At 40.2% G+C, this 24,579-nt stretch overlaps 1 protein-coding gene across 3 annotated transcripts in view; it reads left to right on the top strand.

Moving 5' to 3' along the window:
• Nucleotides 1-24,579, top strand: part of SHC4 (SHC adaptor protein 4) — a 129,670-nt gene that overhangs the window by 40,795 nt on the left and 64,296 nt on the right. The window lies entirely within an intron of this gene.

Genomic DNA, 24,579 nt, shown 5'->3' with positions numbered 1-24,579 from the left:
CCAGCACAGGGGAAGCACAAATTAGAAGCAGAAATACAAGGCATGGGTCATTAAGGTCAAGTTCAAGGCAAGAACGGAAAGAGGAACAAGCATGTGCCCAGACTGGTAACTGGGAGAATTGTGAGGTGAGGGGATGAGGTGAGACGACTGGGTTGATGTGAGTGATTCAAGATGAAGCCTTGGGCATCTTTTCTACATGGTGTCACTGTGTGTCTCAGGGACAAGCCACAGTGCCAATCTGCATCTGTGGTTGCAGGCCAGCCTTTCCAAAGGTGAATGTTCTCATTACGAAGACAGGATAACTCTTCCTCATGCTCATCCCATGAAATTGTAGGCCTAGACAAAGTTTCCTGTGGTTCAAAGTTTTGGGAAAAGGAATCACATTGCTCTTTAGGAGAGTGGGAGTATACAAGAGAATATTAAAACCTTGAGAAGTCCTGTGTAGCAGTCTCAAAAATTCTATTTCAAGATTGTCTAAACCTGTTTGGCCCCAGAATCCTTCTTTTTTTCATGTAACATAAATGAACATCCCATGTATTCCTAGGGTTCCATGAAATGCACTTTAGGAAATGCTCTTTTGGACTCACTAGGGTGCATTCTAATCTGTCTTCCCAAATTCCTCACCATTCCTTCTCTTCTGAGTTTTCTCTTTCCCATTCTCCGTCCCTTCAACTTTTCTGCAGGTGACCTGGTGTCTAGATGACTTTCTCCCCTATTAGTCCTACTTTGGATGTGTCCAGGTTTTATTTTCATCCCAATGATCCTTAACCTGGAGAAAACCCTTTCTCCAATCCTGAGCAGATTACAGATGGGAGGAAGAAGGTAGCTATGCCAGGTACCTGGAATGGGGACACCGGACAAAGGAATGCCCACTGTCCTTACCTAAGGATGACTGATTTTCTGTTCATTCATCTATTCATTTTCTTTCACTCAGCTATTTATGGAATGCCCATTGAGTGCCTGGAGCTGTTCAAGAACTGAGGATGCAGAAACCTCTGGCCTCATGAAGTTTATGTTCTAGCTGGGGAAGCAAGACTATAGCAAGGAAACAAATAAATATACAATATAGTTTCATGTAGTAATAAGTGCCATTACTGTAATAATAAAGCAGGGTAAGGGGATAGAGCTGTGGGGGGGCGCTTTTATTTTTAAACTTTTAAATTTTTAAAAAATTTGTGTATAGTTGATACACAATATTACAGTAGTTTCAGGTGTACAACATAGTGACTCAACTTCTCTATACTTTATGCTGTGCTCACCACAAGTGTAGTTACCATCTGTCTAGGGGCTGGGCTTTTAAATGTTATTTTCTAGCTAGAAAAATATTGTATGGTTACTTAGAACATTTGGAAAGTAGAAAAAATTATGAAAAAAGAAAATCACTCATAATCTCACCGAAGATAATGTCTACCAACATTTTGTGTTTTGGAATACCTTTCCGGTCTTTTTTCATACATGAACGTACGATGATTTTTATAGAAAATCTGGAAAATAGTTGATACCACTTCCATCATCTTGAGCATTTCCCTGTTGCTAAATATTCAAAACTATTATTTAGGTAATACAATATGCATAACATAAAATTTACCATTTTTAAGTATACTGTTCAGTAGCATTAAGTACATGTGCAGCCATTACTTACACCCATCTCCAGAACTTTCTCATCTTTCCAGATTGAAACTCTGTGCTCAATAAATAATAACTCCTGGGGCGCCTGGGTGGCTCAGTCATTAAGCATCTGCCTTCAGCTCAGGTCATGATCCCAGGGTCCTGGGATCGAGCCCCGCATCGGGCTCCCTGTGCTTCTCCCTCTCCCACTCCCCCTGCTCTGTTCCCTCTCTCACTGTTGTCTCTCTCTGTCAAATAAATAAATAAAATATTTTAAAAATAATAAATATAAATAAATAAATAAATAAATAAATAAATAAATAAATAAATAATAACTCCTCATACCCTCCTCCTTCAGCCCATGGCAACCACATTCTACTTTATGTGTCTATAAATTTGACTACTCTGGATACCCCTTGTAAGTGGAATCATGTAGTATTTGTCCTTTTGTGACTGATTTATTTCATTTAATACAATGTCCTCAAGATTTCGAACAAGACCAAACAATATAACTGTTTTGAAGGCATTTGATGTGTGTTGCTAAATCATTCTGCAGAAGAACTGTCTAGATATTCTCTCTCAGCCATGTAGTATCTTTTATTTTTAGTATCGATTTTTTTAAATCTTTGTCAACTTGGAAGTCTGTAGTGTCCTATTGTTTAGTAAATGGTAAAAGATTATTTTTTCTATGCCATGAAGATTCAGTTTATAACTAATGTACACACCCAAGGGGAGGTGCCTGGCATGGTATCTGGATGTTATTCCTTGTAGATTTGTCCATGTATGATTCAGGTATGGCACCTTGTGCTCTGGGCAGAGTTGTGCAAGCTCAAGGATTTCTCTGAAATCTCTAATTCCTACCCTGTTTCCCAAATATCTACTTTGCTTCCTTCTCTTTTAATTTTTCCGTCTTTATCTCATTCTCCTCTCCCCTCTCAACTTCCATGTATTTTGACATTTGGCCACTTTTCAAGTTGTGTTGTTACCAACTGTCTTGGATGTTATCATTAAAACAGGTTTAATCAGGTTTTGAGTTATTTTAAATTTAAAGTTCACATATTCACCAAGTTTCATTTAACTCATAATCCTACTTAATCTGAGAAGAAAGATTTCACTGGACTGGTTACAATTCCAAAAGAAAGAGCTTTATTTTGTGTGACCACAGCTATCTCCCTACCTTTACCATCAAACATAAACATAAAATCAATCAGGGCTGAATGCTGATAAACTAGTGTATCTAATTGCCACTATAGGTACAAACTGTATTTCAGGCTGATGTCCCACCCATGGTAAATGGTCTCACCATCCCTAAATTAGTTAATACATTATTCCAGACAATGGGGAGACAGCAACGGGACATTCCTGATGATGAAGGAGGAGCCATGATTAAGATCTAACAGGTGGGTCAGCATTTGAAACAGAGAAGAAAGTTGGAGTAGAATTCGTGTCTTCATGACGGACTTTTCTGCCAGTTGTTTGAGGGCTGAATGCGCAGGATTTCTGGAACACAGAGAGTACTCAAATAGAGCAGAGAAAAAAGAAAAGGGCAAGAGGCTCTTCACTTTCTCAGCAGTTCCCTGGATCACACCTCTTTCAAAGTTTCCATCATACAACCCCCCACCTTGACTCCAGATTTAGTCCCCAAAGGAGCCCTGTGGGTGGTTTCTACTGTTGTTTTGCCACTAATTCTCACCCAGGCATTTATCGTTTTGACGGATTTAGGACCAGATCTCAGTTTTTATTAGCCAGGTATTCATGCAAACGGGCAAAGGAGGAGGTTTTCCTGATAGAAAAGAGAAACAGGATCATTAGGACAACAAAGGCTCACAGCCACAGTTGTCTCCAAAATGTCTAGAAAACAATATCAAGAGGAAATGAGAGAAAGGGAAAGTGAAAGTCATGCTAAGCATGATACAGTCCTTTGCTCTCTTCTAAAAAGGGTTTCTATCCTGGTTTTTAAAACAAAGCTAAAGGAAACAAAACACCTCATTCCATCTAAATCAGGACGCACACACACATGCACACACACTCACAGAAAAATAACTCAGCTCACGAAAACCTAGCCTGTTTTCCCTCCTTTGAGTAAGCATCCAGATCATGCAAAGAAGAAAAAAATCTTCCTTCTCTCTCTAAGGATGCCTCCCTCTTTGTGTCTGGGTGGGAACTTGCCTCAGATACCGAAGGAGAGAGAAACAACCGTTCAGGGTAAACCCAATAACGAGCTGGTGGGACAGGGCTTGACTCTCAACCCTAAAAGAACAGAACTTCTTAGGAAACTGTTGAGGGGACATCTAGTTCATCACATTTATCACAGAGCATCATTTCCTTCAAGGGGCAGGGCACACTGCTGGTGGGAGGGACCTCAAGATCGCTGTCTTACTACTCTGTCCTCCTGTATTTATTGCCTTATGTTTGTAACTCTTATTTGGTAATAAAATCAGCCAGGCTAAGCACAAGACACCCAGCACAGGATCTGCCCTTACCAGGCTCCAGGACAGCTGGGAAGCAGCAGCTGGTTGTGGGTTGGCTCATTCCTGTGATTGCCATCCCTGGGGGCCTATGAAGGAAAATGGGGAGCTGTTAGACAGCGGGTGGTAAATGCTCCCTTTTTAGGGTCCTGGCTTCAGATTCATTTTTCTCTAGCTGATCGTAAGGGGCTACACATCGTGGATTAATTTATCTGCCCCATTCCATGGGTGCAGAAAAACCTTGAGTAGTGTTGTTTTTTGAACTGCTGCTGTAGACACTAAGCAGGCTATTTGTGTGATTTGGTACTAGGTAGAGCAATGAGGAAGCAGAGATCATAACTCAGAGGATATTGTAATTGGACTAATTTCCTGTTTGAAACATTACTGCTAATGAACAGTGATTCTGCAGATTTAATTCACTGTCTTGAAATTTTGATTCTTTGGCTTCAACAGGACATTAAAGGCAGTTCTTCAGAGACAAATGCATACTGTGTGTGTGTGTGTGTGTGTGTGTGTGCGCATGTGTGTTAGCAACCATTTGATGCAAAGCGGATCCACCATGCAGCTGAACATTTACATAAAGTCCTGTGTTTGTGGTTTCTAAGGCATGTGAACGTAAGGAGGGAAAGTATTCTGTAGAGGTCCAATATCTGTATGTTTGGTGGCTAAATTAAGATATTTGTTTGAAAACAGGCTGGCATTTATCTAAATGTCCTGAGGATTAGAGGAATGAGATCGGTTGCAGCTAACCAGGGATCAGGGTGTGTCTTCGCATAAAACTTGGAGTAACTGTATCACCTCGGTGGTACAGTCCGTTAAGCGTCCGTTTCTTGGTTTCTGCTCAGGTTGTGATCTCAGGGTTGTGGGATTGAGCCCCGACTCGGGCTCCAAGCTCAGCGCAGAGTCTGCTAAAATTTCTCTCTCCTCCCTCTGTCCCCACCCCCACTCTGTCTCTCTCTCAAATAAATAAATAAATCTTAAAAAAGAAAAAACTTAGAGTAACTGTACTGAATCTGGTGTGTGGGTTCTTTGTTGACTTCTGGGTAGACCATTGGAGTTAGTAGGATTGTAGCCCACATGGCATACAAAATAAAGACTGCCAGATGTGGGTATAAAAGACTGAGTCTCTTAACGTGCCGTGCAAGGAAACATTCCTTGATGAAGGAATTTACTGAGGAGAGTGGTAAGGAGAAAAAACAAATCAGGAGTTTTTAAGTTCTAGTTTATGGTGATCACGCTAAGGCTTGAAACCAAGCACTCTGGCTGAGAGGCAATGTACGTGGTTCGATAAAACAAGTGCCGTTGTTCATGGGTCAGGAAAGAATGTTAAGACCCCAGTAAGGGTCCAGTGTTCCAGGGTCAATGTTTGTAACCTTTATCAGCTGGTGAGAACAGTTACAATAAAACCTAACAGTCAAATACTCTTCAGCAAGCACTGATTTAAGCGGAAGTACTTCCTGTCACACACACGTGATGGCAGGAAGCTCTTGCTGGAGGTTTTGGGCCGTGTGTGTGTGTGTGTATGTGTGTGTGTGTGTGTGTGTGTGTGTGTATGGACAGTGACTGTCTCTTCTGGTGTCAAGTTTCACAGCTCCCCAGTTCCTCACAACCTATTTGGGACTGAGATCTCAGTTCTCAGATATCTGAGATGAAATAGTCAATTAAATTCCTTTTAGAAGACTCCAAAGATCTAGTAATAAAAAAAATGTTTCCAAGCATTGGGAAGGGTTCTGATAGCATGACAGAGTCAAATGAAGGGAGAGAGGGTAGGAAAGTCGATGGCACTGTTTTGCTCAGTCATTAGTGCAGTGTCTTTCACATATAGGTACACAGTTACTATTTGAATGAACAGGAGTAAGGCAACCCACAGAATAAGAAAAATATTTTCACATCATATATTTGATAAAGGGTTAATATCCAGAATATATAAAGAACCTATACAACTCAACAACAACAAAAAACAAACAACTTTATGAAAAACTGGGCAAAGGACTTGAATAGACGTTTCTCCAAAGAAGACACACAAATGGGCCGTAAGCACATGAAAAGATGCTCAGTGTCACTAATCTTTAGGGAAATGCAAATCAAAACCACAATGAAGAGCTCCTCGGTGGCTCAGTGGTTAGGTGTCTGCCTTCGGCTCAGGTCATGATCCCAGGGTCCTGGGATTGAGCCCCGCATCGGGATCCCTGCTCGGTGGGAGACCTGCTTCTCCCTCTCCCACTCCCCCTGCTTGTGTTCCCTCTCTCGCTGTGCCTCTCTCTGTCAAATAAATAAATAAAATATTTAAAAAAAACACACACACAATGAGATTGCTCTTCACACTCATTAGAATGACTATTGTTTAAAACACAAGTACACAAATCCAAAAAACAGAAAATAACAAATCTTAGCAGGGTGTGGAGAAATTAGGAACTCTTGTGTGTGTGTTCTTGGTGGCAATGTTAAATGGTGCAGCCACTAGGGAAAACAGCATGGGAGTTTCTAAAAATATTAAAAATAGAATTACCATATGATCCAGCAATTCCACTTCTGGGTGTAGTTCTAAATGACTTGAAAACAGCGACTCAGATATTTGTACATTCATGTTCAGAGCAGCATGATTCCCAATACACAAAAGGTGGAAGCAACCCAAGTGTCCACTGATGGACAAATAGATAAGCTAAATGTGAGACACATACAGACACACAGACACACACAGAGGAATATTAGCTTTATTTATTTTTTTTTTGGAATATTAGCTTTAAAAAAGAAGAACATCCTGCCAGATTTGACAGCATGCAAGAACCTGGAAGGCATTATGCTAAGTGAAATAAGCCAGAGAAAGACAAATACTGCATGGTATCCCTTATATGTGGAATCTTAAAAAAAAAAGTGGAACAATGACAGAAAGTCTAACTCATAGAAGCAGGATAGTTGCCAGGGGCTGGGGGCTGGGAGAAATGTGGAGATGTTGGTAAAAGGGTGCCAGCTTTTAATTTTAAGATGATCAAGGTCTGAGGATCTAATGCAGAGCGTGGTGACCATGGCCGAGAATACTGTATTGTATAATTGAAATTTGCTGAGACTAGATCTTAAGTATTTTCACACACAGAGACACACACAAAAGTTAGATATGGGAGGTGATGGATGCGTTAATTAGCGTGATTGTGGGAGTCCTTTCACAACGTCCATGTGTATCAAATCATCACACCGTACCCTTTAAAAATATGACAGTTTTATTTGCCAATGATACCTCAATAAAGCTGAGGGAAAAAGTAAGGAAATTGGCTCATGCTTCAACACGGATGAGCCTTGTCTTAATCTGTTTGGGCTGCTGTAACAAGATAGCACAGATTGGGTAGTTTATAAACAACAGATATTTATTTTTTACAGTTCTGGAATCTGGATGTCCGAGATCAAGGTGGCAGCATGGTTGGGTGAGGGCCCTTTTCCAAATCACAGACTTACTGTATTGCGAAAGGGGCTGGGGAGCTCTGTGATATCTCTTTTGTAAGAGCATTAATCTCATTCATGAGGGCTCAATCCTCATGACATAATTACCTCCCAAAGACTCCACCTACTACTACCAGCACCTTTGGGGATTAGGACTGCAACATACAAATTTGGGGGAGACAAAAGCATTCAGATCATAGCAAACCTTGAAGATACTACACAAAGTGAAATAAGCCAGTCACCAAAGGACAGATACTGTATGATTTCACTTCTACAAAGTACCTGGAGTTGTCAGATCCAGAGACAGAAAATAGAGTGGCGGTTGCCCGGGGCTGGGGTGGTTGCGAGGGAGTTGGTGCTTAATGGGGACAGTTTCAGGTTGGGAAGTTGAAGAGTCCTGGAGATGGATAGGGTGATCGTTGCACAAGGTGAATGCACTTAATGCCACTGAACTATACTCTTAAAAACAGTCACAATGGCAAATTTTATAATATGTGTATTTTACTATAATTTTTTTTAAAGTATAGTTACTAGATAGATGAGTTATATTTTGGGAGTCTCCGGTATTGTATAAGTGAATATTATTTTGTTGAAAGCCGGTAGGAGAAGGATAATTGAAGCTTCAGGGTCTGAGTTTCCAGCAGGTCCTCAGCCAAGAGAATTTGGTAAGGAGGGCAGAGTGGCTTCTTCTAATTTCTTGACAAAGAAGCCCAACCAAAAGCCACACTGGCTGAGAGGGCTGCTGGAGGACAGGAGGTGAGAGTAGATACCAAGAGCTAATGTTTGTTTCCCACGGCACAGAGCTGTTGCATCCGTGGTCCCTTTTGAACTGCACAAACCCCCAAGAGGGGGGTGCTGTAATTCCCTGTTTTAAAGCAGGGGAGGCTGAGGCTCAGAGAAGGTAAGTGACCATCCCAAGCCCACACAGTTCTTTTGCTGGAGCTCAAACCCAAGTACTCTCACTCCATCTCCTACAGTACTTAATGTTTCCTAGTGGACATTGCTTTGACGCTAAGGACCTGCTCTTTTAGCCATGAATAGACTAAGGTGGTGGGGGACCATTGAGGGAATAACAGCAGACCTGAGTCATCTTTAAAAATCACTTCGAAGTGAGAGAACAACAGCACGGCTATGATTATCATCACCGATGTCAATCCTGTGGGACATCTCATTCTTAACATTTTTTTCACTATTTACAGTGAAAAACATTTTTTTTTTCTGATTACAAAAAGTAAATCTGACTTATAGTGGGAACCGGAAAGTAGGGCAAAATAAAAGAAAAAAACGAGACAACTCAATGGAGATAACCAAGAGGAACAGTTTGGTATAAGGGTTTTCCTGTCATATGTTTAATACCTAAAGTCAAAGTATATATGCTTATTGATTTGTTAGGTGTTTTTGTCATTTGCTGTGCACATTTTCTAGGTTGTGAAGTATGAGTAGTACTTGCATTGACCTGAGCTTTCAGGTAGAAGAAATCATTTTAAGTGCATCTACTTGTCATAGGTATATTAATGAAGAGTCCTTTTGCTTTAAATAACAGAAAATGACTTTGCCTAGCTTAATCCAAAAGGGGGGTTTCCTGAAAGGATATTGGGGCAGCTCATGGAACCTGGAAAACAATGAACAAACCAGTAGAAGGACAGGGTCTGGGGTCCCGAGGCCCCAGCAAGAGGACTCCAGAGATTCCCCATCTCTGGTTCTCTCAGTTCCAGATATCAGATTCCCAGGGGAGACAGTGATTGGGACCTAATCCTGCACTAATCATCTTTGGCCAGGACAGAGTTGCATTGTGAAAATATAATGCTTCTGTAATAATCATATATGGGGAAGTGGAGTGGCTGAGGAGGGAGAAGAAGAGCAGAAAAAGCAGGAGGAGAAAGAGGCTTATGAAATGGAGATAGTAGATGCAATGAATCATAGATTTTGACCTCATAGGGAAGAGAAGACATTAGATCAATTTCCTTGGACACAACAACAAAGATTGGCACTATTTAAATCATCCCCAAAATGCTGCACTCAAGTCCAAAGTTTGCTAAATTGTTAATCAAATGTTTCGTGTTATTAATGGCTAGCACATTAATTTTAGAACATAATTCAATTGAGCTGCATTTTTGTGGGGTGACAGAAACTTGGAGACTACATGTATAGGTATTGTATATGTTTATTTCCCTTTTATATGACTTAGGGCAGTGGGGGCTTTTTTGGAATTTTTTTTTTATTATGTTCTGTTAGCCAGCATATAGTACATCATTAGTTTTTGATGTAGTGTTCAACGATTCATTAGTTGCATATAACACCCAGTGCTCATCAAGGGCAGTGTTTTAATGCTTCAGATATTTATAGAGGTTTGTAAAATGGTCATTATTTTTGTTCCGTGACAAGTTGTTTACAGTATCTATATTTTATTTGCGGAGGAGTCTTTGGTCAGGAATGAAACTCCCAACTATAGCATCTTTTCCATGGAAAATGTGATCCACTTTATGAAGTGGTTTCTAAAAATATGTTGCAGCTAAAATCAGGGCCTGCTAATTTATCCATATGATAAATATAGCAACTTACAGGTAGGTAGATATTATCACACAAACACATCCACACACAAGCACACACTCTCCAAAAATGTCGTATGTACACATTTACTGAGCCAAGCGAGAATGTTTAGCTGCCCATGTCTAAGTAGGGATGGTAGAGGATGGCCTCATGTGTTTTGAGGAAGAACAAATTAATTCAGAGCTTAAAATGCATGAATGTTAAAGCCTAGGCATTTTGGGGAGACCCCAGTGTTTTAAACTCCAATTGTTGAGTTAAATAGCTTTCTCCAGTGATTTTTCCCCCCAGGCCTCCTTTACTGTGCAGAGCCAGATGAGAAGGCATTTGAGTATCTCCCTTTTGTAGCCCTTTTTGGTTTCCTATAGAAGTCAGAACTGAATTTGTAGTAACCCAAGCATTCTCAATTATAGTCAGTGCAAATGTTCTTCAGGAGCAAGAGAATAGATTTCTAATTTTGATTTTGACAGACACACTGGTCTGAATCATTTAACAGTGCAAGTAGAATAGGCTTTTGAACCAGTGTTCCTAGAAACACCAAGGCTATAGCTTCATGGAATCCTCTTGAAAAAGCTCAGACTTCATCCCTGACTGTGGCTGGCCTGGAAGGGGTTGGGTCTCCTATGGTTCTACTTCAATAGACTAATCATAAGAGCTCCATCATCCGTCATCTTTGGGTTTGAAGGTTCTTGTGGAAGCCTGGTCCATAGCCCTGGACCAGGTTTCAAAGCCACAGTGCCCAAGATATAGTTGGATCAATAAATATTTATTGGTTAAGAGAGAGGTTTCAGGTCTTCTCAGGCCTTGATCACAGATCTTGAGGTGACTCTGGAGGTCTTGAAGCCTCCATGGTCACTGCTGGTAGTCAGAGAAAAGCAGAAAAGACCTAGAGAATCTACCAACATGGAATCTGGCATCCCAAATGAGGTCAGATTCCAGAATGAGGAACTCAGACAATTGGGTCAGGCCCCTAGCTCTAAGGCAGAGTGCCTGACACATGGACATCATTCATAAATATTGCTAAACAAAGGAATAAAAATAAATTCACTGAAGATACTCAGTTTGGTTCAAAGACCCTTGGGGCTCAAGGAGTTGATTCAGATGAAGAGAAAGATTTCTCAATCCCTATGGAACTGGCTTCAGCCTCTTTCTAGTTTTAACTATTAGCAAGCAGTCTACAGAGTAGTTTATGATTAAGTAATAGCTATCATCATCAGCATTGTCATCATCACAAAAGTTAACATTTGTAAGAGAGATATCAGTATTAATCTTTTTTTGCCCATGAGGATACCGAGACTTAGAGAAATTATGGAACCCACCATGGTCACTTAGCAAGTTAATAAGTGGTGGAACCAGAAACCAGATCTGCCTGAATCTTGAGTACTTGCCTTCATCAAAATGAGAGAGCTTTAAAGAACAAAGCTCAGGGAAATGCTGAAAGCCAGAAGTGACAGAGTAAAGAAATGTTGAGTCCTCAGTTTGGAATTTGGCATGGGTTCAATATGCCAGGTGCCTTATTTGTGAGTTCTCTCTGGAAGGGCCTTCATAATGATACTCATAGATTTGTAGGTGAGGATGCTTTTAGTGATGTTTTCCAATCTCTACTAAGGAAAAATAAAGATTGTGTCAGACGGTGGTTCTCAAACTTTAGCATGCAAGGGAATCAGTTACTTGGAAGCCGTGTTGAAACACAGAATGTTGTACTCCACTCCTAGAGTTTTTGATTTAAGAATTTGCATGCCTATCAACTTCCCAGGTTTTGCTAATGCTGCTGGTCTGGGAACCACCCTTTGAGAACCACGGGTATAAGGGAAGCATATCCTGTGGTTTCGAAATGAGGTTTACAGTTGGGCCATGGATCATATGGAAACCCCTTCATTTTTAAAGGCGGTTCTCCAGAAAATTCCCCCAAAGCATCTGGAGGTTTTTACTGTTGTTCTGTTTTCATTTTTAAGAAAAGGGCAAAGCCTGGGGATTGCCAGAGCAGCGAGTTCTAATTTTGCTCTATGTCTGTGTATATATAGCTGGAAAAGTCAATGATGCAGTTCCTTTTAGGAAGAGTGAGCCAGATGGAAGGCACTCAAAATTCATTAAAAACTAATCTCTGCATGAAGGAGTCCTATCTTTGATAAAAAGAGAGCTTTGTAGCCAAAGGAAATGCAGGACAGTTGGTGCATCTCTCCACCTGCCAGGCAGACTTGTTCCGTGCCCTATTGGTATTCTCCATAGGAAAACTGCGAATTGCCTCACAGAGTAAGCGTGCAGCTCTGACCCCTTTAATTAAACATGAGGTGTAGCTCGTGAGAGCATGGGTGCTTTCACATATGATTGAACGATACGGGGGTGGATCTTTTTGATCCAGATTATCTGAGCCACTAACGAGAATTTCTCTGAAAATAATTTCTTTCCAATATCATCTGTGACAACAAGATTATTTAAAAAAAAAGACATCCTGTATTTAAATGTGTATGCCAATGTTAGGTGGCATCATTCGGGCAGCAGCTCATGAGCAGGGCGGAGGCTGGATGTAGAAACAGACTCTGACGTAGGGAGTTAAATGCAGAGGCTTGCTGGGTGGGCTCTCAGGAGCAACACGTGAGGGAGTGAGGGATGCAGGACCGGGCAGAGGGGGAGCTTGACCAGCGATACCATCTCACCAAAGGCCTGAGCAGATCCCATGGGCAAAGAGACCAGGTCTTGGAACTTCATACTTACCTGTCATTGGACACCTGCTATCTCTGGAGAGGGGACGTATCTGTGGGCAAAGCAATTGCCTTAAGGAGGAGACATTTTCTGGGGAAGGAACTTAGCCTTGAGCCATTAGCAGTGAACACTCTGGCAATAGGGGCGATGAATATCTCTCTGCAGAAGGGGGAGTTGGGAAAAGGGATCACACTGGGATTCGGTGCCACATTTACGCATTCTGCCTTGACAGAAACATGTACTGTCCTTTACTAAGTTGCATAACAGACATGATTGGACCTCTTCTCCAACATATTATCTATAGCACCCCAGTTATAACACAGAGAGTACTCTGCTGGGTACTAGGCATTGTAGAAAGCAGGTTAGACCCATTTCTTAAAGCAGAGAGACATTATAAGGAAAAGCACTACCTTGCTCAGGGTCACAGAATTTGTGAGGGATCTACTTTTGGAACTTTTGCTGTCTGCTTGCAGGCCCACTGAACCAGCCTTTATCCAGATTGTTATCATCTGGAAGAGGAGTTAGAGACAAATTAAAGCCCTTAACATTTACTATAATTTTGCACTTGCATTTACTTTTGTATTCCTTCATGTACTTTGCACTGGATAATGCACATGGCATCACTTAATGAAGGTTAGTGGATATTAAATGGATATTAAAACAAAACAAAAAAGAATTTCTCCACTGAGCGCCGGTAGGAGGGACAAAGAATGGAAGATGATAATTCACAGTTTGTAAAAGGAGTTCCATAATTCTTATATTTACACAGAAGACCCACCTCTTATAAAACCCAGCTTCCTGTACCAAGAAATGGAATAAGACCAAGTCCAAAATCTATATAAATAATCTTTGTAAAGATTAAAAGGTTGTGCCCTAATCGGTGTCCCATAGCTGACCATGACCCCAAAGGCTCTAACATTCATTTTTGGTTTGCTCCAGAAGGGTCAGCAAACCACAGCCTGAGGGCCTAATTCAGCCTACTGCCTGATTTTGATTCTGCCACCTTGTGACCCAAGAACGGTTTTGACCTTTTTAAATGGTTCAGGAAACAATTAAAAGAAGACTATTTCACGACATGTGAAAAAAATTATATGAAATTCAGATTTCAGGGTCCCTAAGTGTTAACCATCACACGATCATGCCCATTCATTTGTATATTGTCTGTGGCTGTCTTCCTAGCTACAGCTGCCGAGCTGAGCAGTTGTGACAGAGATCATACAGCCAGCAGAGCCTAGCGGTTTTACTATCTGGCCTTTTATAGGAAAGGCAGGCCAACTGCCGCCGTTAAGAGACTCTCAACTTTAGCTCTGTTAGAAACACTTGAGGGAGTTTTTCAAACTCCCAGTCTCCAAGCCCCAGCCTGCCCCAATTAAAACAGTCTGGAGATGAGACCCTGTCTTCAGGATTTGTTAAAGCTCCCCGGTGTTTCCCCAATGTGGCCAAGGTTGAGAACCACTACCTAGAGCATGAGGGCATTTGGAAGGACAGGTGGATGGGCCTGTTGGCATCCAGGCTGCCAGATGGGAGAGAGAATGCAGGTCACTCTGCACCACCTGTGTGTTCTGGGGGCAATGTGAGCAAAGATGTTCAGGACCTCCAGATGCCCTCTGGTGAAAGCCCTTCCCATAAGGAGATTGGCAGGGATGAAGGGGGTGGGGGAGAGGAGAAGATTATACCAGATATCTAGCCCAGCATATGGAATGACTGAGTTGAAGACAAATTTTCCCCCAAATGGAGCGTCATCAAGCATATAGGCAGTGAGGCCATCCCTACCCTAGCTGCTAGGAGTAGGTGACCTAATTCCTTAGCATTTACTAACACAAGCATCTGCTTGAAACTGCAGGACATAGAACCAGGTATCCTGTGCAGTGAGACTGATGGAAGTTTTAATCAACTGCGTGGTGCCTGGACTGATCTGCCTCAGAATCACACTGGAGGCTCCTGGGCCCCACTCCAGCCCTATAGAATTGAAATCTCCAGGAATAGTCCCAGGAGTCTACATTTTAACCAGCATCCTAGTTGATTCCACTACCTACTTAAACGGTTATGCTGTTGAATTTTTAGCAGATATGCAGGCCTTAGCTGTCCTACCATTATTTGCTACGGTGGACTCAACTGGCTAGACCAGTTATTGATTCCTCTGAAGTGCGCACACATACATCAAAAAAAAAAAGAGAGACTTACCAGGTAAAATCTGTAATATATATGCCAAATGGCCTTTCAAATAATCAGAATTATTTGTTTAAAAAGCATCGTGGAAGTCATATACTCATTCTACCAATTACCGTCTTGCTCGGTAGTATAGATAGCTCAATGGCAAATTGTTTGAAAAATCTTAAATGGAGCCAATCTTCTTTCTTTGAAGATAGGCCTACTTTTTGGAAGTAGATAAACATCATCTGGAGTAAAATAGGGTGGATAAAGTGGACAATTAAGTTAGATCTGTTATGGCTTTTAAAAAAATGAGCTTTGACTTATAAGTGACCAGACTGTGTATCAGTTCACTCTTTCACTCCCAAAGACATGCCTTCATCATATTTTGAATATTTTGTCCAAAACAGAGTTGTTTTAGAAAAGCCCATTTTATCCCAAAGTAATGGAAAACAGTTCTTTGGATTTACAAATTTCAGGGTGTTTTGTATGAAATCAACCCCATTTCTCTCTTGTCATTTTCATAAGGCTTAGAGACTGAGAAGGTGTTTTTGTGGGTGTAGGTGTTTGCATTTTGAAATATGTGATTCCATTACACAGGAAATCATTGTGGGGATAGGAGAAAATCAGCACTTCATTTCTGTTCACCATGGGACACTTGGCAGGGGTGCGGGGGTCTCTCGCTCCAGTCAAGTGCACTTGATGGGGCAACATTTGCCTCGGAGCCAAAGGGCAACATCGTGGAGCACACAGGACAGCTGTGTTCTGTGGTGGTTGAGCTGGGTAGAATTGTAAATGTACTTTAGAATCAGATTTTAAATATAATTCAGGTTGGACAGAGAGGTACGATAAGTCAGTATGAGACTAGAAGTTGTGGGCAGTCCTGAAAGGTTTTATTTGGCCGTCTTGGGACTTGAAGTGCCTATTTCTAAAGGAAAGGATATATTTTATGGGCTGTGTCTACCCTCCTAGAGTGCAGGGGTGATGCCCCTTGATAACAGCACAAAGGGAGTTTGAAGCTATCCATTTTCTACCAGTCTGTGGGCACTGACTGTATTCATTGTGTGTTTATCTCCATGGAGGCAGGCTCATGTTCTAAAGTGTCTCGTCTGAGGGCTTACACAAATTTTTTAATGTCTTTTATTTCACCAAGCTGAACAAAATTGAATTGATCTTCTGCAGGCAAAGATTTCAAAAAAGAAGGTACTAGTTTCCCTAAAACAACGGTACAACGTTGTGGGGCTTGAGGTGCTCAGGAGTCCCTTCATTCATCGATTTGAAGGCACTCTGAGACATTGACAACCTGTCGCTTTGACACTGTGAACGGATTTCCTGGAGGATTCAAGCGGGAGAGGAAAAGTAAGGGAAAGTCCCTTGGGAGATACAAGGAGATACTGGGGACTTTGTTTTGCCTGATTATTTTTGAGTTTTATTTGGGAGAGGTTTTTGCTGTGATTAAAATTTATTCTCATTTCTATTTGCCTGGACAAAATTGAAACCACTCCTTCACTGTGTGTGTGGGGGGGGTGTGGGTGTGGGTGTGTAGCAGGAGGTGGGAAGAGTTGCCTTGAACCATTCCACTGGGCCTTTTGCCTAGTTTCATGTTACACATTTTCTGGCTTTCCTATTTACTGAAGAACTGCATTTTGACATTCACTAGAAATAATCCGTCCGACAGCCCTCCCCCCCCCATTAATCGCTCCACTTTGTCTTGGGTTGTGATATTGCCGTCCAAACCTAAAACAGGGAGGGGGAGTTAGGCAACTTTGCTTCCAGAAGAGCTTAACTGTTTAAGGGTTAAAGACACAGAAAAATTATAACTTAAGTACTGTCATGGCCAAGGGTTGATGAAGAAAGGTGGCTTTGTTTGGATGATTAGTGTGGACTCTGTGAAGACAGACAAAATATCTTTTTTCGGTCTTAATGGTGTAGGCAGGGTTTTATATGCTTAAAAGCAAATCTTCCACTGCATTCTCATTCTCTTACATCAGCCCACTTCTCCCCTTCCCTCTCATGTGGCAAAACAATAAACAAAGTGGCCACTGTTGGTGCCATAGGGCGTTTCGCCCTCTTTCTTGCTAGTGCAGGCTCCCAGAATGGAAATCGTGAGCCATTTAAACTCTGAAAGTTCTGCTTCTCCAGGAGAGGACATTTGCTGAACAGTTGCTAGCTGGAGAGTGTCTCATGACGAGTCAGTCCCAAAAGGGTTATGCAGAAATGCTGGCTGCATAGGCTCTGGGATGGTGGGGACACCCTCAGTCCTGGGAGAAATCCCTCGCTCCCTCTGGGGCGCTCTGTTTTTTCTTCTGCATTTGTAAAGTGTCTGAGGGTGTGGCTGAAACTCCAGAAAAGCATTGAAAGTACTATTTGTTCTTGAAAATGTTACAGTTAATCTCTCGGTCCTAGTCTGAGGGAAAGAAAAGATCTTTGTGAAGAAAGGCAACAAAATGCAAGCATCTATCTCTTCCCTGGCTGGGGTTGCAGATTTGTTAACTCTGATATCAGCGGAGAAAGCGGAATTTGAGAGGTTATTTTAAAGCAGCGGTTCTTAGCCTGGGATCTCTGGATTCCCAAGAGCCCCACAGATGGTTTTCTGGGGGTGGTGGTGAGGGGGAGGAGCGGATCCTCTGGAATTGAATAGAAAAGTTTGTATAGACAGACCTTTTATTGGAGACAGCCTGTGACTCTCTGGAGTCTCAAATCCGAAAAAAAAATTAATAATCACTTTCTTTTGGTTTTTTTTCTTGTTTTATTGTGGCAAAATATACATAACATAAAATGTACCACCTTAACCATCTTTGGGCGTACAGTTCGGTGCTATTAAATACAATCACATTGTTGCGCAGCCATCACTACAAGTCACCCCCATAATTCTTTTCATCTTGCAAAACTGAAACACCCCAGTCCCCCTCCCCCCAGGCCCTAGCAATCACCATTCTACTTTCTGTCTTTACGAATTTGACGACTCTAAGTACCTAATGTAAGTAGAATCATGTAGTAGTTGTCCGCTTGTGACTGGTGTATTTCATTTAGCATATGTTGTAGCATATTACAGGATTTCCTTCCTTTTCCAGGTTGAATAATAGTCCATTGCATGTATATATCACGTTTTGCTTATGCATTCATCCATTGATGGACACTTGGGTTGCTCCCATGTTTTAGCTGTTGTGAATAATACTGCTATGAATGCAGATATACAATATCACCACTTTTTATTTTTTTAATTTTTTTAAGATTTATTTATTTATTTAAGAGAGCGAGAATGAGAGAGAGAGAACACATGAGAGGGGGTAGGGTTAGAGGGAGAAGCAGACTCCCCGCTGAGCAGGGAGCCCGACGCGGGACTCGATCCCAGGACTCCAGGATCATGACCTGAGCCGAAGGCAGTCGCCCAACCAACTGAGCCACCCAGGCGCCCAATATCACCACTTTTTAAAAGCCAGTTCATAAGCACAGGTTTCTACTGTTTTTCTTTTCTTTTTTTTTTTAAGATTTTATTTATTTATTTGACAGAGAGAGACAGTGAGAGAGGGAACACAAGCAGGGGGAGTAGGAGAGGGAGAAGCAGGCTTCCCGCTGAGCAGGGAGCCTGATGCAGAGCTTGATCCCAGGACCCTGGGCTCATGACCTGAGCCGAAGGCAGATGTTTAATGACTGGGCCACCCAGGTGCCCCATCTCCTGTTTTTCTTTTGAGTAGAGCTCTATATCAAGAGATTTTCAGAATCTGTGATGCTTCCAAGCCTTAACTTACTTTAAAACTCCTTTTTTTATTAAGATATAATTGACACACAATATTATATTAGTTTCAGGTGTACAGCATAGTGATTTGACACTTGCGTACATGGTGAACTGATCACCACAATAAGTCTAGCCACCATCTGCCACTATACAAAGTTAATACAATATTATTGACTATAGTCCCCATGCTGCCCATGCTGCACATTACATCTCATGACTGTTTTATAATTGAGGTTCGTACATTTGATCCCCTTCACCCATTTCGCCTCTGTCCCAAGCCCCTCTCCTCCAGCGAGCACCAATCTGTGCTCGGTATCTATGAGTCTGGGTTTTGTTTTGTTTTGTTTGTTTTGTTCTTAGATTCCCTATGGAAGTGAAATCATGCCGTATTAGCCTTTTCTGTCTAAACCTATTTCACTTAGCATAATACCCTCAAGGTCTTTCCATGTTGTCACAAATGCAAGATTTCACTCTTTTTATGGCTGAGTAGCATTTCATTTTTTGTACACACACACACACACACACACACACACACACCCCTTTACCCATTTGTCCTTCAATGGAAACTTAGACTGTTTCCATATCTTGGCTATTGTAAATAATGCTGCAATGAACCTAGGGGTGCATATATCTTTTCAAATCGGTGTTTTTGTTTTCTTCTGATAGAAACCCAGTAGTGGATTTGCTGGATGATATGGTATTTCCATTTTAAATTTTTGTAAGAAATCCCATACTGTTTTACATAGTGTCTACATCAATTTACATTCCCATTAACAGTGTACAGGGATTCCCTTTTCTTCATATCCTTGCCAATATTCTTATTTCTTGTCTTTTTGAAAATAGCCATTCCAAAGGGTGTGAGGTGATATCTTATTGTGGTTTTGATTTGCATTTCCTTGGTGATGAGTGATGTTGAGCATCTTTTCATGTGTCTGTTGGCTATCTGTATGTCTTCCTTGAAAATTGTTTATTCAGATCCTCTGCCCATTTTTAAATTAGATTATTTGTTTTTTATTATTGAGTCCTATGAGTTCTTTATATATTTTGGATATTAACCCATTATTGGTTTATGATTTGTAAGTATCTTCTCCCATTTAGTAGGTTGCCTTCTCATTCTGTTGATGGTTTCTTTCACTGTGCAGAAGCTTTTAATTTGATGTAGTCACATTTGCTTATTTTCATCTTTGTTTCCCTTGCCTTTGGAGTCAGATCCAAAAAAGGATTGTTAAGACTGATATCAAGGAGCTTATAGTTTCTTGTAGGAGTTTTATGTTTTCAGGTCTTACATTCAAGTTTTTAATCCATTTTGAATTAATTTTTGCGTATGGTGTAAGATAGTGATCTTGTTTCATTCCTTCGCATGTGGCTGTACAGTTTTCCCAACACCATTTATTGAAGAGACCATCCTTTCTCCATTGTATATTTTTGCCCCTTTGTCATAAATTAATTGACCATATATGCATATGTTTATTTCCAGGCTCTCTATTCTGTTCCGTTGATCTATATGTCTGTTTTTTACACCAGTATCTCACTGTTGTGATTACTATAACTTTATAGTATAGTTTGAAATCAGGAAGCATGATACCTCCAGCTTTGTTTTTCTTTCTTAAGATTGTTTTGGCAATTCAGGGTCTTTGTGGTACTACATAAATTTAAGAATTATTTGCTTTAGGGGTGCCTGGGTGGCTCAGCTGGTTAAGCATCGGACTCTTGGTTTCAGCTCAGGTCATGATCTCATAGGTCATGAGATGGAGCCCGCATTGCACTCTGTGCTCAACAGGGAGTCTGTTTGGGATTCTCTGCCTCTCCCTCTGCCCCTCTCCGTGCTTGCGCATGTGCACGTGTGCTCTTGCTATAAAATAAATAAATAAATAAACAAATAATATAAGAAAAGAATTATTTGTTCTAGTTTTGTGGATGTAGATACTATGGAAAACAGTATGGGGTTTCCTCCAAAAATTTAGAATAGAAATACCATATGATCCAGCAAATCCACTACTGCGTTTCTATAAGAAGAAAACAAAAACACTGATTTGAAAAGATATATATATATATATATGCCACTGGTATTTTGATAGGGATTGCATTGAGTATGTAGATTGCTTTGGGTACTATGGACATTTTAACAATATTAATTCTTCCAGTACATGAGCATGGAGGAATATCTTTCCATTTATGTGTGTTTTCTTCCATTTCTTTTATCAATGTCTTACAGTTTTTAGTGTACAGGTCTTCACCTTCTTGGTTAAATTTATTCCTAGGTATTCTTTTTGGTGTCATTGCAAATGGGATTGTTTCCTTTTATTTTTTTAAAGTTTTTATTTTAATTCCAGTTAGTTAACATACAGTGTTATATTAGTTTCAGATGTACAATATAGTGATTCAACACTTCCATACTGTACCCAGTGCTCATCACAGCAAGTGCCCTCCTTCATCCCCATCAACTATTTCATCCATACCCCCTACCAATCTCCCCTCTGGTAACCATCAGTGTGTTCTCTATCTATAGTTGAGACTCTGTTTCTTGGTTTGTCTTTTTTTCCCTTTGCTTGTTTTGTTTCTTAAATTCTACATATGAATGAAATCATATGGTATTTGCCTTTCTATGACTAACTTATTTCACTTAGCATTATACTCTGTAGCTCCATCCATGTCATTGCAAATGGCAAGATTTCATTCTTTTTTATGGCTGAATAATATATATATATATATATATATATATATATATATATATATGTATATATATTCCAAATCCTCTTTATCCATTCTTTAGTCAATGGACACTTGGGCTGCTTCCATATCTTGGCTATTTTATTTTATTTTATTTTTTATTTTTTTTCTTAAAGATTTTATTCATTTATTTGAGAGAGAGAGAGAATGAGAGGCAGAGAGCACAAGAGGGAAGAGAGTCAGAGGGAGGAGCAGACTCCCTGCTGAGCAGGGAGCCCGATGCGGGACTCGGTCCTGGGACTCCAGGATCATGACCTGAGCCGAAGGCAATCTCTTAACCAACTGAGCCACCCAGGTGCCCTATCTTGGCTATTTTAAATAATGCTGCAGTAAATACAAGGGTACATGTATCCCTTTGAATTAGGGTTTTTGTATCCTTTGTATAAATACCTAGTAGTGTGATTGCGGCATCATAGGGTAGTTTTATTTTTAACTTTTTGAGGAATCTCCTACTGTTTTCCACAGTGGCTATACCAGTTTGCATTCCCACCAACAGTGCACAAGGGTTCCTTTTTCGCCACATCCTCTCCAACACCTGTTGTTTCTTGTTGTTGATTTTAGAGGTTTGTTTTCTTGATTTCTCTTTTTTGATAGTTCATTATTAGTTTATAGAAATGCAACAGATTTCTATATATTAACTTTGTATCCTGCAACTTTACTGAATTAATATATTAGTCCTAATAATTTTTTGGTGGAGTCTTCAGGGGATTGGCCAAAAAGGAACCCCTCACTTGTTGAGGGAGTGAGCAAGGGAAGATCTGATATTCTTTTCCTGGTCCTGAAAGTGTGAGACTCCCTCCTTTTCGTGCACCTGGCAGTACGGTCACTCCCTGAAGAAGTGTAGGTTTTGAATTCAGACCTGGATTTGTATTCTGCCTCTCCCACCAATGGCTGCATTATTTGGAAGAAGTTATTTAAATTCTTTGAACTTTAGTTTCCTCATTTGTAAAGTGGGTATAAAATCGCTATCTTGAAATGACATTTAAAAAAATTTATTAGACATCTGGTTTGTTCAAACATTAAACCTACTGAAGATAGAATTAACAGAGCTCAGGGAGTAGGGGGGAAAAGAAACCTATCCAGCACCTGCTTCACTGCAAATTTCCTGGGGGCAGAATTTCTGCATTCTGTACTACAATCTCACCCTAAAGCATCTGCATGTGCTTGATATTGATTAACTTGAATAGGAGATGAGAAACTTTCTGTACACTCAATTTGGCAGGTAGCATTAGTGGTACAACTTTCAGAAACACTCTTAGGCACAAGAAATAGCACTGCCTGCAGTGAGAATCTTTGATAATCAAAGAAAAGAATGTCACTAAATATAATCTTAGAAATAAGGAAAATACACACAGTTTTGCCAATGGACTGCTTTACATATCAGGAAAAATGTCACAATGAGATCTTCTATGAAATTAAAACACTAATTGTTATACTCAACTTTTAATCGATTCTGAAGTTATTTTGTGGAATTAAAATTCAGAGAAAAAGAAAATTGATTTAAGCTAAGTGGAATTTAGGGAAGAAATGCAGAACTAATAAGGAATAGTAGCTGCACTTCTTTGGTTAACTCATTAAAAAAATGTCAAACATTTTCAGTCAAATTTTATTAAAAGAAAAAGCAGCAGATCACCATTACAATTCAAGAACGAAGTCTAAATATGCACTTGACAATAAAGCACATTTGAGTATGGGGTGAAAAAAGTTTTCCAAAAGACTGTCAAATGTATCCTCTCCAAATAGCCAAATAATCACTTCTGCAGGTCACTTGTTGAGTGGAATCATAATGAACTGAAGATTGAAATGATATTGTTAAGAATAAATGGGGTGATGTACCTGAGGTGTGTAGTACTAGGCGAAGCCATATAAACAGGAGCCGTTCCTTCATTAAAATCCAGGCTCCCTGCAATGGCATTCTGTATCATTCTAAAGGTAGGGATTTCTATTGTGAAAGCGTTGCTAAACCTGGTCAAGATTTTTCTTCTTTATGAAACTTTGGGGAAAGGAAATAGGCAAGTCTACCAAATAAACTGAAAAAATAAATCTGGATTTAGCAGCCATAAAGATGGAGGAGTTAAAGGCTAAGCTGGGATGGGACAGAGATACAAATAAAGATCTTTTCTTATCTGTAACACGAACATTGACCCATCTCTCTGTGGGTGTTGGCAAAAGAGAGAAAGGCTATCACTCTTCACTGGGACACTTTGGACATGCCCTCACATTTTCACAGCAGATGAACAAAACTCTTGCTGAGGAACTTACTTTGCATTCTTTTAATATTTTAAAAGATTATTTATTCAATCAACTGCATGGTGAAGGGAAAACATAACATTGTTTTCTATATCACTATTTAGACAGAATTAATTTTATGTAGCTGCTACCAAGGTGTGTATACCATTCCATGTTCTACTCTTTTCCCACTAATTTATATAGACCCTTATTTCTATAGTCTTCACACGTAACATTCCCAGTGGAAATATTTATATTGATAAGTTTTATGTCTATATCACAAGCTATAGAGTTGGTTTTTTACTCTAAAATAGATGTTTATTCTATATACATACTCAATGCCATTTCAATACAAATTCTCCTCCCCTTGTCAAAAGCTCTGATAACGATTAAGAGATTTATCATCTTTTACCAAGTCACTCTCTAGAAAGACTGTATTAATACTAATCAGGGCCCCCAGCAATGGATAAGTACCCTTGAAGTGGACTTTTCCCCATATTCCCCAACAGTGCATTTGTAATTCTCTTTTTTTGCTAACTTAATGAGAGTGAAGTGAGAATCTCGTAGTTGTTTTGATTTTCAGTTTTAAAATTATGATGAATGTGAACATTTTCCTGTTTTTTAAAACTAAACTATTTCTATCTCTTTTGTGTGAATTATCTAATCCGGAGGTTGGCAAACTATGGCCCTTGGGCTAAATATAGCCAGCTGCCTGCTTTTAGAAATAGAGTTTTATTGGAACACAGCCAGGCTCATTTGTTTGCATATTGTCAACTGCTGCTTTTGAGTTATAATGGCAGAGTTGAGTAGTTGTAACAGAGCAAAGGCTAAAATACTTATTGTTTGGCCTTTTACAGAAAACATTTTCAAACTCTCATCCCATCTCTCAGCTCTTTATTCACTCTTGTTCTTCACTTTATGCTCCAGCAATATCAAAGTATTTGTAGGTCCCCTCCTATCCTGATAATT

This window comes from Callorhinus ursinus, unplaced genomic scaffold (genome assembly GCF_003265705.2).
Source record: "Callorhinus ursinus isolate GAN/ISIS: 27379988/994484 unplaced genomic scaffold, GSC_fseal_2.0 scaffold25, whole genome shotgun sequence".
NCBI classification, from domain to species: Eukaryota; Metazoa; Chordata; class Mammalia; order Carnivora; family Otariidae; genus Callorhinus; species Callorhinus ursinus.
Note: the sequence above shows the minus strand (reverse complement) of the source record. Positions and strands in the feature narration are given on the sequence as shown.